This window comes from Protopterus annectens, chromosome 10.part0, assembly GCF_019279795.1.
Source record: "Protopterus annectens isolate FY-2018-M chromosome 10.part0, PAN1.0, whole genome shotgun sequence".
In the NCBI taxonomy this organism is placed as follows: domain Eukaryota; kingdom Metazoa; phylum Chordata; order Ceratodontiformes; family Protopteridae; genus Protopterus; species Protopterus annectens.
Genome location: NC_056744.1, coordinates 1,184,559,746 through 1,184,575,113, shown reverse-complemented (window position 1 = coordinate 1,184,575,113; position 15,368 = coordinate 1,184,559,746). Strand labels below are relative to the sequence as shown.

General features: G+C 37.1%; 1 protein-coding gene across 7 annotated transcripts in view; it reads right to left on the bottom strand.

Annotated features, from left to right (window-relative positions):
- The window catches only part of MAST2 (microtubule associated serine/threonine kinase 2), a 2,532,505-nt gene that overhangs the window by 165,977 nt on the left and 2,351,160 nt on the right, over nt 1-15,368 (bottom strand). The gene's annotated exons all lie outside the window — the stretch shown is intronic.

Below are 15,368 nucleotides of genomic sequence, written 5' to 3'. Positions count from 1 at the left end.
TCTGTAGCTACAGTTTCTCTTGTCCAAGTAATATTTTACAGTGCAAACTATTATCTTCAGCAAAATCTATCTTACATGTCATACAAAATGACTCTAACTCAAAGCCCACAGGTGTGCCTCCTCAGCGTATTAGTACTGTTCACCAGCTGACGTAACTCCCAACTAAATAAAATAAACAGTCCCACAAACACACATACACTCTTCACCAACATTTACCAAGTCTATCACTTACCACAGCACCTGCACTTTACCACCAAACCTTCTTAGACTTTTTCAATTACGGGTATCTTACATGTAACTACACTAGCACATGAAATCCAACAAAAGTAAAATACAAATGTATTTGGCTACATAATTTCATTCATAAAATTTACAGTCACCCAAAGCCCGGCTCCGTACAACAGCAAAAGCCCACACCAACAGCGCAGTATTAAATGTACCGTTCTCTTTTCCTCTCCCATCCCCCACTTGCATCCTTCTCTCCCTAAACAGCAATCGTAGAAGCATATGCAACAAAATCCAAGACATACATGCTGTATTGCCACATATTCCCCACCTACAGTCATAGCTACAGAAACTTGGCTAAAAAGGACACATACATGTCAACAAAATTAACCCACCTGGTTTCAATATTATTGGGCTTGAGAGGACAAATACACAGACAAGTAGAATTGCCATCATTTACAATCATTCCCAAAAAGTAACCACATACGCAGTGGATATACTGCATTTTGATAAGACAGAACTACTTGCATTACAATTTAAAATTAATAATAGGAAAATGATCTGTTTAGCAGCCATATATATCCCACTAAGTAAAAATGTTACCACTGTAGAAAATATTCTACGCTGGATATCCCACCATATACAACAGGAAACTATAATACTAAGAGACCTAAGTATAGGCTGGCAACTTATCAACAGCAACACCCCGTCTGATTCCATAAACCTACCCGGCTATACACAGTTAATTACATCAGTTATTAGAGTCAACAGAAATGCTGGTAGGCAATGAACCTTACACTGGGTTCTTACTAACAGATCCAGCAAAATTAGGACAGCTGGTAGCCTTCCATAGAGTCCAAGTGATCATCTACCAACATACACAGTCAGAAGTTACAGAACCAAAGATAAACATATACTTTACAATCCATAACTCAAACTCTGACAAAAATATTTTTTATCAAAACTTTAATAGAACTTAACTGGAAATTCTATGCCCTTAGTCTCTGCTGTCACACACTTCAATGAGATATTCCTAAAATTCTCAATAACCTTGCCCCAGTACATACCAAAAGGGTGAAATCCAGTTGTGAACACTGACTAACAAAGGAAATGAAGAAATTAATGCTACAGCATAACAAAGCCAGAGTGGCACAAAAACAGCATGCAAAGATACATTTCAAGTTTTAGGTATCTAAGGAAAAGGGCAAAGATCTTTAGGAAAGGGAAGAAGCAAACTACATAGGAAAAATGGGAATTGTGGGAACCATACTGGGAAGGAATGAGATTTAAAAGAAGGCAGGACTTAAGTGGGCTATGTAATGTTTGAATGAAAATGATTGGGTAGATTATAAGCGGTGCATAATGCACTAGGAGTGTGTCAGTATTGCTTGTGGTGTAAAATACTTGCAATTAGGATTGTGTTGTTGTGGTTTGCTTTTATTTACATAAATGTAAAATTGCCTACATCGTAAGTGATGGTTTAATAAAGATGCTTCTTGTTTTATAAAAAGGGCAGAATTGAATAATTTATGTAATGTTGCTTAGGTTATATGACATATAACAATATATAATGTATAATGTTTGTAAACATGAACGTGTTAATACAGTTTGATTCATTTTATATAAATGTAAATTTGCCTATGCCACAAGTGATAATTCAATAAAGGTGTCTCAAAAAATACCAAATAAAACTTGATAAGTAAACCTAATATAACATCCACCAGAATAAACATCAAAACTTCCAAAACTCCTCTGGACATCCATAAACAAACTTTTACATCCAAACTACTATCCCTACCCTTACATCTAACTATACTACTGATTCAATTCCCACTACATTTAATAACTACATTATATAAACAATAATGTCCCTCACCAAACATTAATGCCTTCTCTACCCTCTCATTACTAGCAGTCTCTGTGAAGTATCCTCAGTTATTTGAATTCAACCCAATACCTACCTCTACCATTAAAATACTCTTACTTAAGCCAGTACCAACCACTACCCTAGCTGCTATCCAGCTCAGCTCCCCTCGGACTGCTAAACAATGGCTGCAGATGTAACTGCTTTTCCAGTCTCTATATATTGATAAATAGATCTACATGTAAAAAATACATTCCTTTCATCTGAAAAATACTTTATTATACCTTTACACAAAGATGGCACAATGACAGAATTTAATAACTACAGGCCCAATGCAATAATCTCCCCTAAGAAAAATACTCAAGAATGCATTCATGCACATCTTCTATATCACCTAAATTCAAATCTTCTTCTCTCTTAAATGCAACATGGTTTTAGACCCCACCACAGTACAAACACTGCCCTCCTCCATTTTACCAAAACTACAAACCAACATAGAAACAAATGGAAAATAGTCTTCCTATACTTGTCCATAGCTTTTGATACTGTATCACACCAACATTTACTCCCTGAATCTTCCTCTATAGGTCTCTCTCAGTCCTCCCTTATACAGTTCCTCATTATCTATCTTGACGGCTACAAGCAGTCAAAGAGTAACAGGACCTCTCTCCCAGTTACCTTATGTGTCCCTAAGCGCTCGATACTAGGACTCTTTCTTTTCAATATTTTTTAAACAAAAAACAATGCAAGAATCACGCCAAAACGTTAATGGATCCAGCTGAGGGGAAAAAAAGCACTCATACTAAAATCCAATCCTTCTATAATGTAAAACAATAGATTTAGCGCTTTCATTCACAATAATGTGGACTTCATCAGAATGCTGTTAATTCGTTAATTAATGTATTTATAGTCGCATTTTTGGCGCCAAATTACCTCATTTAAAATCCTTTATATAACATAAAGGGCCAAGCGCGTCATACATAACAAATCAAACAAAACAAAACAAAATGTTAAGATATTTGCCCTACAAGATTTCTAATACATCTATGTATAAATTAATATATCTATTTTAATAATTTCTAACACATTCTAATACATAATTATAAATTTTAATACATATTCAGACATATTCAACTAATCTGATAACTACTATAAACCTTCATAAAATTATAAACCTTCATAAAATTATAAGCCTTCATGAAATTATTGTTACTGTTGTGCATAATGAATTATGCACATACCAAACTGTGCGTATGAACAATTCTCTTAAATAGAAATCCAACATAATGCACATCCAGAAGGGATCCTATGAACAGTAGGAATGTTTGGCAATACAATAACATATACCAGACAAAATGACAACTTATACTTGTAATTGTAGTATAGGTTTTATTGTAATATAGTCATTCAAACCTGGTATGTTTAAGGCATCAGTTAATAGTTGCCACTTGGTCTCCTTATAACCTAATACTGCTTTACAGTTACCCCCTCTCGGGCCCATTTTAATTTGTTCTAAGATTGCAAATTTGAAAAAATGTTTTTACCCCCTCAAATCCAAATGCCTATAAAGGGCATTAGTACTATCCTTCCTTTTAATGTTCTACAAATTATCATAAATTCTCTTTTTTAGGCTTCTCTCTGTTTTTCCTGTGTAAAAACATGGACAAGCCATGCACTTAGCCATGTATATAACATATTTAGAGTTGCAATTCCCCTGCCTAAAAATAATTCTAATCTTGTTAACATTTTCGAGAATAACGCCCTCATCCTCAAGTATACCATGACATTGCCTGCAATTCCCACAATTTCTAGTGAGTTTTTCACTTTTTTCATACATACTAATGATACTGCTCTGTTCCAAATTTCTCTTTATGTTACTACCCATTTTGTAAACAAATAAAGGTACTTCACCTACAACATTCCTTATGTCATTATCCGCCAACAAAATATTCCAGTTGTTCTTTGTTTCACTTGATTAACATAAGGGGAATATACCAATATACAGGTACGTTGGTAGTTCTTATCATTATTGTCAGTATAGTTGCATAATTGTTTACATATAACTTTCCCCAGTATTGGTGGGTACTTTTTTACCCCATTCACTAATGACGTACCTTTTGACGTCATCTAACATAAAGTTGGGGTACCCCCTCTGACTAAACAAGGTCCTTATATATTCCATTTCCTCAATCATGTCTGAATACTGAGAGGTCATCCGGGCTGCTCGAATGCATTGCCCTTTGTAAATATTTCTCATCAGTTTTCTTGGATGGTTTCTGGTGTACTCTAGATAACTATTAGAGAAAGTCTCTTTCCTATATATATTGGACTTAAATCCAGCATTTGTATTAGTTATACAAGTGTCTAGATATGCAATACCCCCTGTGTTGCAAGTGTGCGTAAATCGAAGAAATGTAGTGGAATTGTTGATGTAATTCATAAACTCTACAAATATCTCATAAGGACCGTCCCACAAAACAAATATGCCATCCAAAAACCTACAGTAATGTCGAATGTGCTTGTAATATTTACTCTTGAAGATGTGTTGATGCTCCCAATCTAACAATCAGGTTTGCGAACATGGGGGCTCAAGCGGCCCCCATAACCACTCCCCTGGTCTGCCGATAATACTCACCCTCATAGTAAATAAAGTTGTAATCAGGCACCAAGGACATACACTCCATGAATAGGGCGACACATTCCCAATCCAAGCTGCCATACTGTCTAATGCTGTTACAAAAACCATCTAACCCTACCTGCTTGGGTATACATGAAAATAAATCTATCACATCTATAGTGATGAAATAAAACCCTTCCTTCCAAAGATTGGGAGTAAGACTGCTTAAGAATTCCCACAAATCCTTTATCATATGTGGGATTTTCTTATAAATGTGCTTTAACCATTTGTCTATGGCAACTCCTAATAAATATGTTTTGGAATGACTTCCTGATACAATTGGCCTAAAGGGTGGGTTGATGATGCTCTTATGTACCTTAGGAATGCCTACAATACTTGCCAAAATAGGATGTTCAACCTTAAGAAAATTATGAACATCAATGGTTATACGATTATCCAAAAGAAATTCCTCTAAATACATGTCAATGTGCTTATACGCGCCATGTATTTCATTAATGGATACTGTTTCATAGTTCCCTGATGTCTGTAAAATCTCAAACATTTTTGTAGCATATTCCATAGCATCAAATATAACAACCCCCCCCCACCCACCCACCCTTATTGGGTTTCATGACTCTGATGTTGTGGTCATTCTTTAAGCTGACTCAGGGTACTTGCCTCATTACCCGATAAATTATACCTGTTTTTTATATGTTTAATATCATTCTGTAAATCATACATTTCCTTAGTCACTATTCTTTCGTACACTGCAACACTGGGGTGGGTAGCTGGTACATAAGTGTTTTTCCTCTTTAAAACACCAGGACCTCCACATTTGATTTTGTCTTGGAACTGAATTGCTAAATTGACTTTTCTTAGAAATAATTTTATCTCCTTTAAACAATCTACTAAAAGAAACTCTGTTTTAGGAATATACTTCAGGCCACGAGATATTACTTTGAAGTGTTCCCTACCCAGTACCAAATTGGTGTAATTATATATTCTAAAATGATGTAAACTATCAACCACTCTGTTAGATGTAACTGTATCAAAAGTACTCTCACTATTAACCACTCTGTCAGATGTATTTGTATCAAAAGTACTCTCATAGCCATTATCTAAATTTACCACTGCCTCCTGTTCTCCCCGCATATTTTTTAAACAAGCTTTACACTGCCAGAGGCCAAGCAAATATAGTACAATATGCAGATGGTTCAACTTTAATATGCAGAGCTCCCACAATATTCAGATTACAAGAAATCATACAAATTTCTTTCTCTTCATTTGAAACCTGTCTGAAAAATTCAAACCTGCTCCTCAATCTCAATAAAACAAAACTTATGCTCTTCACCCCAAAACATTACTGTTGTTAGTCGTGTGCATTCAAATTAGATGCTGAGGCAGTGTGATGGGTTCAAGTTGTTTACTGTATATAAACACATGAGGAGCTGTAGTTGAAACATATATTTAAGCTAACTGACTGACTCATTACTTCAAACACACTCACATGTGCATCACCATTCATGCCTGCATTCACTCTGGCTGACTATACAAAATGGCACTGATCTTGCATGTGCTTATTAATGTATATGCAGGAGATATCTAGCTACAGTGGCTGACTACGTACAATACACACAATGATCTACATCCTCGCTCTTTGATTTGTTTGACATGCAAAAGGAGAACAAAATATTTTACAAGCTAGACATTACATCAACATCTAACAACAAATAAATTTAAGTCCAAGTCGCGGTGTATTTCAAAGCGGGTCTCGAAATTCTACCCGATCTGGTCACATAAAAACTTTGACTGAGTTTAGTAACAGGGACAGTCTCTGGGGAGTTTTTTACAATTGGAACTTTGGGGGTGACATCATGATTACTTTAAGAAAGTATACTGTCCTCTGGAATTTGAACAAGTGTAGAGCCACAATGAGAAATAGTCTCGTGCACAGGCAATCTGCTGCGTCACTGGTTCGGAGACTGGCAATATTTGTCTTTGATTCCTTCTGAAATCCACTCCATCAGACTGTATGATGTAATATCTCGGTTCTTTACAAATATCTTTGACAATTCCCACTTGGTCATATCCTTTAGATGTCTGCATTCTCACAATTTCTCCTAGTCTTAATGGTCTAAGAGGCTTGCTGGATTTACCATACTACAACTTTTGTAACTGGCGTTTTTTCAAAAGTTGAGTCTTGACCACTCTGTTGTTCTTTGCAATTGGAATAAATAATTATTTACTGATCTAAAGAGATGTTCTAGTCTGTCTGGGCATCAATCTCTGATCAGGTGAACCAAGCAAGTTATCTCTGAGAATGTTTCTGAGATTAAGTAGGTTTAGAAAAACATCAGTACCATCTCTCTGGGATTGCTCCAACAAACATTTTGCAGATTGAACTGCACGCTCAGCTAATCCATTGGACTGTGTACACACAGGGCTACTAGTAACACACGACTCATCAAAATTCTTGAACTGCTGACTTGTAAACTGTGCACCTTTTGTCAGAAATGACTTTGTGCAGACTACCATGAACAGAAACATGTCTTTTGTAATGAAAGTGCTAGATGTTAAGTTAGGAGGAAGGTCAATTTAAACCAATTTGAATATGCGTCTACTAACACTAAGCAATGCTGACCATTCCATTCAAAAATATCAGCAGCAATGGTCAACCATGGTAGTTCAGAAATGTGGTTTGGCTGAAGTGGTTCCTTTTGTTGGTGCAATTTAGTACCATTGCAAATGGAACATGCTAGAGTTTCCTTCTCTGTATCTTTGGATACAGAAGGCCAAAATATTATGCCTCTTGCCGTTCTTTTGGTTGAATCAATACCCAGGTGACGACGATGCAAAAATGTTGATATATTTCTGTTGTAATGCTATAGGAATGATCACTTTTGGACCTTTCATGATGATTCCATCTTCCATTATGAGCTCACCTCTGTAAGGAAAATACTTCTGTATGTCAAGTGGTAGACTAGTCTGACATGCTGGCTATCCTTGACTGATAAAATGTTTCAGCTTCTGGAGAACTGGGTCTGAAGCTGTGTGATTTCTTAGTTTATCAAGATGTGATGAGGAAAAAATTTTGACTTCCATCACTTTGAAGTCTGCTTTTTCATTATCATGCTGTTCTGTTGTTCGTCTGGGTGCCCTCAACAAACCATCAGCATGGTATAGAAATTTCCCTTTTGTATAGACAATATTGTAATTGAACTTTTGCAATTTAACATCATGCACTGTGGCTTTATGTATTAGCTTTTTCAGAACTGTCACTAGAGGTTGGTGCTCAGTCTCTATTTGAATAGGTTTGCCACAAATAAAAAAAAACTGAACTTTGAACATGCGAACTCTACTGCCAAAAGCTCTTTTTCAATTTGTGCACACTGCATTTCATTTTGGGTTATAGTTCTGGATGCATAGGCTCCCAGTATTCCCTCAGGAAGACATGCTGCACCAAGACCATGCTTTGAAGCATCGCACGAAAGAGTTACAGGTGTGCATACATCACAATATCTCAATGACTGGCAATTTTCTGTTTCAGAATGTCAAATGCTTTTCGGTGTTGTTCTAGCTAGGACCAGTTTTCCTTTTTTGCATGTCAACTCACGTAAGGGTGCTGAAAGCTCACTCAGATCTGGGATAAACTTTCCTAAATAGTTGACTGTACAAAGAAAATGTTGTAAAGATTTGACGTTTTCTGGATCTGGCATCTCAAGAAATGCAGCTTGCTTAGACAGATCTGATTGTAAGCCAGAAGTGGTAAACAAATGACCAACATAAGTAACTTCTTTAAGTTTGAATTTAGATTTCTGAGGATTTAGTTTGTTTTACTTCATGAGCACAGTCTAGAATTTTCTTGAGGTTTCTATCATGTTCGACTTCACCATTGCTACCAACAATAATGCCATCTACTATGACACTGCACATTGAAACACTTCACTGGTAGAACATAACTCAAATGGCATTCTCAAAAATCTATATCTACCAAATGGTGTACTGAAAGTGGTTAACAATGAAGATCTGTGATCCAGTGAAATGTGTCAAAAGGAACTTTTTGCATCTAAGACTGAAGAAACAGTGGCGTTTGGCATGAGAGTGGCTACTTCTTCTACTGTGTGCATTGGATGATAAGGACGTTTAAGTGCTTTGTTTAAATCTCCCGGATCAATACATATTCAAATATCATCTGAGCTTTTCTTATGAGCTATGACCATGGAGGATACCCATTCAGTCAGTTCTTTTACTGGGGTTATTTCACCTAAAGTCACTATTTTGTCAAGGTCTGCTTTTACTTTGCTCTGCATTGCTACTGGAACCTTGCTTGCTGGTCTGACAACTGGGCTTACTATATAGTTTAACTTCATGGAATATGTGACTTAAAGTTTGCCAAGTTTGATGTGAAAACATCAGTATATTCAGTAAAAATATTCTGTGTAAAACTATCATTGCTGTTCAGACTTACATGGTGGACCTCTTTATTAAATGAGATCAGTCCCATTCTCAAACTGTCTTTGAGGCCTAAGAGTGACTCTATGTGTCTTTTGACTATGTAAAACTGCAAGTCAGAGCTGTTTCCAGCAGAATGGCATGTGAGACTTGCTGCACAATCAGTTTGAATCTCTTCAGCACCATAAGCAACTAGTTTTACACACTTTGCTGAATCACGTTTCTCATCAGCTTTTACTTTGGCAAACATCGGTGCTGATATAACATTGCATTTGTATCTGCTTTAAGCTCTATAAGTTTCCCATTAATCGGAACAGTACAAAATATTTCACTCTTTGCTGCTAACTGATAATCTACCGTGTTAACTGTTTCATCAACCACAGAGACACCATCAACATAGAAAGTTTGCTCACAGCTCTCTATCTGATCTACTTGCTTCTTTGAATGCTCTCTTTTAATAAAAGTATGTGCTATTTTTAGATTTGCAAAGCCTTTTGAAATGATTCCACTTTTTACATTTATTACACTGCTGACCAAAAGTTAAGCACTTCTATCATTTAGGTTCATGGCTGCCTCCACAATTATGAATTATGCCCAAAACACAACAATCTCTCTGAAGTGGCTTCATTTAACACTGCAAACACTGTAAACAGTACTGAAACTCTGGATACTTAGAACAGTTTTAGTTAAGACAAAAAAGTAGTACATTGCAAAAAAAAAATGTGGTTGTTTCAGCCTTTTCATACATTTTAACACTTCAGAAATTATTTCAAACACTTTTGTATTTATTTTGAAAGCTTTTATTAGTATGTCGCAATTTTGGACATTTCATTTATCTCAGTAATTATTTTGAATGCTTCGCGACTGAAAAATCATTTAAATGAGCTTAAGTACCTTTGAATAACCACTGACCTGTTTGCGAGTTCGTTACTGTATATTCCTGCACTTTTAACTTTGTGCCTTATGGTTTGCAAGCTGAAGCAGCTTCGGATCCTATTCTGACACTATGTCACTCATCTCGTGCATTCAAATGAAATGCTGAGGCACTGTGATGGGTTGAAGTTGTTTACTGTACATAAACACATCAGGAGCTGTAGGTGGAATATATACTTAAGCTGACTGACTCATTACTTTAAACAAGTTCACACCTCCATTCACACCTGCATTCACTCTGGCTGACTATACAAAATGGCAGTGATCTTGCACTGACTCAGTAACTTATATGCACGTGCTATCTAGCTGCAGTGGCTAAGTACAATGCACACAATGATCTACAATTACCTCAGTCAAAAACAAACAATCTTTTTTTGTTACATTAAGTACTACATACTAAATTACTTAGCACTGCAACAGATGAGTCTTAAATTTGATTTATATATTCTTCAAACAATTAAAAATGGCCACTTGAAACTTGGCTCCTTTACAAGGTCAAACAGTACCTTACAGCAAGAAAAATCCTAGCCTCATCCTGTTTGTTCCAACCGCCTTGTATGCCTCACCTATTCTTGCAAACCTAAGCTCTATGCTAAAATCCAAACAAGTCCCCTGACACAGCAAAGTAGCTGAATTTGCTACCATCACTGCACTCAGAACCCACCACTGCCAAGCTTTAAAACTGCTAAACTGGCTAGAACCTACCAGCTACCTAACATACTTTCAGTTAGCTATGACGTGCAAAGTGACATATTATCCTGAAAAATGCCCTGCATTAAAAATATACTACTGCCTTACAGGAGACCTCTGTTCTGGTGATAAATTTCTACTAAGCACTACTGAAGCAAATAATTTGTTAGAGAACTTATTTCAGTCCTGTTACATCTCCAAACATTGGAACACCACCCTTATACAAGTAAAAATGACAAACTCTCAAGCAATAAAATCTAGTACAAACTATGACTTACCCATTCCTGGTCATGCACTCATGTTCATTACCAGGATGAGCCCTTTAGTGAATGCACAGACTTCTTATTGTCTACTATTACTTTTTGCCCTCCTTTACTTGAATCAATACACTCCAAACAACTTTACCTCCTGCATTTAAATCAATACGCTCTCTTAAACACTACTTCTCACATTTCTCTAACTCCACCTGTACCCCTCTCATGCATTCCCTATAAAAATACACATAAGTTATAAACCTTCCAGATACATCAATGAGGAACAGGCAGCCTAGACATAACTAATCCTATACCCTCCTCTCTCAATCACATGGTATAGAATTAATCCTATACACTGTTCTCTCACTCATATGTTACAGAACTAATCCTACACCCTGTTCTCTCACTCATACGTTATAGAACTAATCCTATACCCTGATCTCTAAGTCATATGCTACAGAACTAATCTTATACCCTGCTCTCTCATTCATATGTTATAGAACTAATCCTACACCTTGCTCTCTCAGTCACATGGTATAGAACTAATCCTATACCCTACTCTCTCAGTCATATGCTACAGAACTAATCCTACACCATTGTTCTCTCACTCATATGCTATAGAACTAATCATACACCCTTGTTCGCTCACTCATATGCTATAGAACTAATCCTATACCCTGCTCTCTCACTCATATGTTATAGAACTGATCCTATACTCTGCTCTGTCATTCAGTTGCGACTAGGGACTAGGGATCCAGCGAATGGGTTTATACTGCCCTGCAATGGAAAAACGGAGATGTTCAGAGGAGCACAAGAGGGTAGTTAAGTCCTGGGTACTGAAGACAGAATAAGGCAAAACAAACTGTGCCAACCAAAAAGCTATTTCTGATAAAAATTCCTTTGCCACCTCAAACTGCAATAGTGACTAATTTTTCATTAAGACAAAGACCAATGAATTTTCATTCACTTTGTTATTTAACCACTTGCTCCTAATCAGTGTTTTTATCCTCAGATACCTAATCTCATGTACCACAACTTGCTTTACCACACTGTACTATGGATTTGTAGTATGAAGCAGGGATATGTACTTGCCATCAAATTACAATGAACAGATGGACAATTTCTCACAATTTCACAACTTCTCCTGCAGGTAAGCAATCTTGAAGGATGACATATTAAGTAAGGTGGTACAGTGGTGAAGTGCCCTGCAATAGGAGTGTGAGAGGCTTGCCCTCCACTTTGTCCGGCTGCCAAGTAATCTTTATTAAAACATTTTCAATGAAATAGTCCATCAATTGATTGGGGTTCAGTGGGCCATAAAATAAGGCACCTACCAGTCATACTGTGTCACTCATCCCTCTCTAATATAGAAGACGAACAGGTGGGGTAGTTTGTTTAGATGCTTTATTACATAGAAACACATCAGGATAGATAGCACCATCATAAAAGATAAACAAAGTTATTAACTGACAGACTACAGAGACATACATGCTTGCATCTCAACAGCTTACTACAAAACGGCAGTCAGGCTTGGACATGTTCAGTATTTATACACTTGTGCAAGCCCTTGGATAGTTTCTTAAAGATACATACACACACATTGATCTACATCCTCCCTCTTAAAAAGATTGTCCTTAGTTGAAAATAACAGTGGAATTAGACATGCATTACTATATACATTAGAAACAAACACAATATTCATGTCCAAGTTGCTGTGTATCTATAACATGGTCTGGAGATGCGACCGGATCTGGTAACAACAATCTGGACTGGGTTTAGCAACAGGGGACAGTCTTCAGTGAAAAATCTGTATCAGGAACTTCTGGATTCATCACTGGAACGGGAATATTCTCTGGAGCTTCCTTTGGAATTGAAGCACTGGACAACTGACTTTGAGATAAAGAGTCTTTCTCACAGGCTATGTGCTGTGGTATAGGCTCGGACACCGGCATCAAATGTTTCCGATTCCACCTAAACTCTACTCCTTGTTATTCCACAATGTATGATCTTGGCACTGAGCAAATATTCTTCATGACTCCAATCTGATTACAACCTTTGGACGTTTGCATCCTTACCATTTCTCCTTCTCAAAATGGATTGAGCGGTATGCTGGTCTTATCATAGTAGGACTTCTGAATTAAACGCTTCTTCAACAGATTGGTTCTCACTGACCTGTTCTTCTTGACACATGGAACCAACAACTGACTACTGCTTGGTTAATGTGGTTCTGGTTTGTCTCGACAGAAGTCTCTGGGCAGGTGAACCAAGATCTTTACCACGAAGAATATTTCTGTGATTCAAGAGATTCAGGAAAATATCACTATTTTCTCATTTCAACTTCTCTAGTAACTGTTTTGCATTTTGAACTGCACGTTCTGTCAAACTATTTGACTGAGCATACTCTGGGCTACTCATGACATGAGTAAAGTTCCACTCTTCGGCAAATCCTTTGAACTGTTGGCTTGTAAACTGTGTGCCATTGTCAGAAATAACTTTGTGCAGACTACCATGGACTTCAAAATGACGCTTCATCTTACTAATGACAGTACTGGATGCTAGATTAGGAAGGAGGTCAATCTTGAACCAATTTAAATAAAAGTCTACTAACACCAAGTAAAGTTGTCCATTACACTCGAAAACATCACTAGCTACTGTTGACCAAGGTAGCTCAGGAATCTGGTTTAGCTGAAGTGGTTCTTTCTGTTGATGTGACTTGGTACTATTCCACACAGAACAGACGGAAGCACTCTCTCAATATCTTGTGACACAGAAGGCCAAAATACTAGACCTCTGACCCTTCTTTTGGTAGAGTCTGCTCCTGAGTGACCACGATGCAAGATAGTAATGTACTCTTTTTGCAAGGACTTCAGAACAATTACTTTCAGACCTTTCATAACAATACCATTGTCAGACAAAATCTCATCTCTTTATGAAAAATAAGGTTGCACTTCTTGAGATAAACTAGATTGCTTTGACGACCATCCTTGTTGAATAAAGTGGTTGAGTCTCTGTAAAACTGTATCTGTGGCTGTATGATCGCTCAGCTCATAAAGACATATGGAAGAAAAATGTCTCACTTCCATGACTTCAAAAGCAAGGCTCTCATTCTCATGCTGTTCAGTGGTGTTTCTGCGTGATCTGGACAATTTATCAGCAAGATCAAGAAGTTTGCTTTTCTTGTAGACAAGAGAGGAATTATACTTTGCAATCTCAACATCATATGTTGCACTCTGGCTGGAGCTGTATGCATAGGCTTTCTCAAAATAGTGACTAGAGGTCGATGGTCTGTTTTGCTCTGGATAGGTCTACCATAAACATAATCATGGAACTTTGAACTTGCAAACACAATTGCCAAAACTCTTTCTCGATCTGAGCATATTGCATTTCAGTTTGGGTAAGAGTTCTTGATGCATAGGCAACAGCCTGCTTCTCTTGTAGAATGACCGCACCTAAACCAAATTTTGAAGTATCACATAAAAAAGTAATTGGCTTATGGACATCACAGTATCTGACAGTTGGTGGACTGGTAATTCTCTGTTTCAGGACATCAAATGTTCTTTGGTGCTGTTTTAACCAAGACCAGGATACATCTTTGTGTGTCAGCTCTCTGAGTGGTATTTTTTGACTCAAGTCTGGAATGAATTTGCCTAGGTAGTTAACCATGCAAGAAAATATTGCAGGGCTCAAACATTGTCTGGCACTGGCATCTCGAGAGTGGCTGTTTGTTTGGAAGGGTCCAGTCGTAGGCCTGAACCGGTAAATAAATGACCAACATAAATAACTTCACTTAGCCTGAATTTGCATTTCTGTGGATTCAGCTTAAGATTCACGTGACATGCTCTTTCCAGAACTTTTCTGAAGTTTCATGCTCAGCTTCACCATTACCTCCTACTAATATGTTGTCTACTATAATAGCACAAGAATACCCAGAAAAATTTGCTCCACTGCACGCTGAAAGATTTCACTTGTAGAATTTATCCCAAATGGCATTCGCAAAAATCTGTACCTTCCAAAAGGAGTACTGAAAGTTGCTAGCAATGTGGATTTATTGTCAAGCAAAATTTGGCCAAATTAACTCTTTGCATCTAAGACAGATAAAAAGTGGGATTTGGCATCAGAGCAGCGACTTCTTTGATTGTACGCATTGGATGATGAGGTCTTTTTAGTGCTTTGTTCAAATCTCATGGATAAATACATATTCTGATGTCATCTGAGGTTTTCTTATGAGCTACCACCATGGAAGATACCTATTCAGTAGGTTCATCTACTGGACAAATCACACCTTGCTGCACCATTTTATCTAGCTCGGCTTTGACTCAGTTCTGCACAGCTA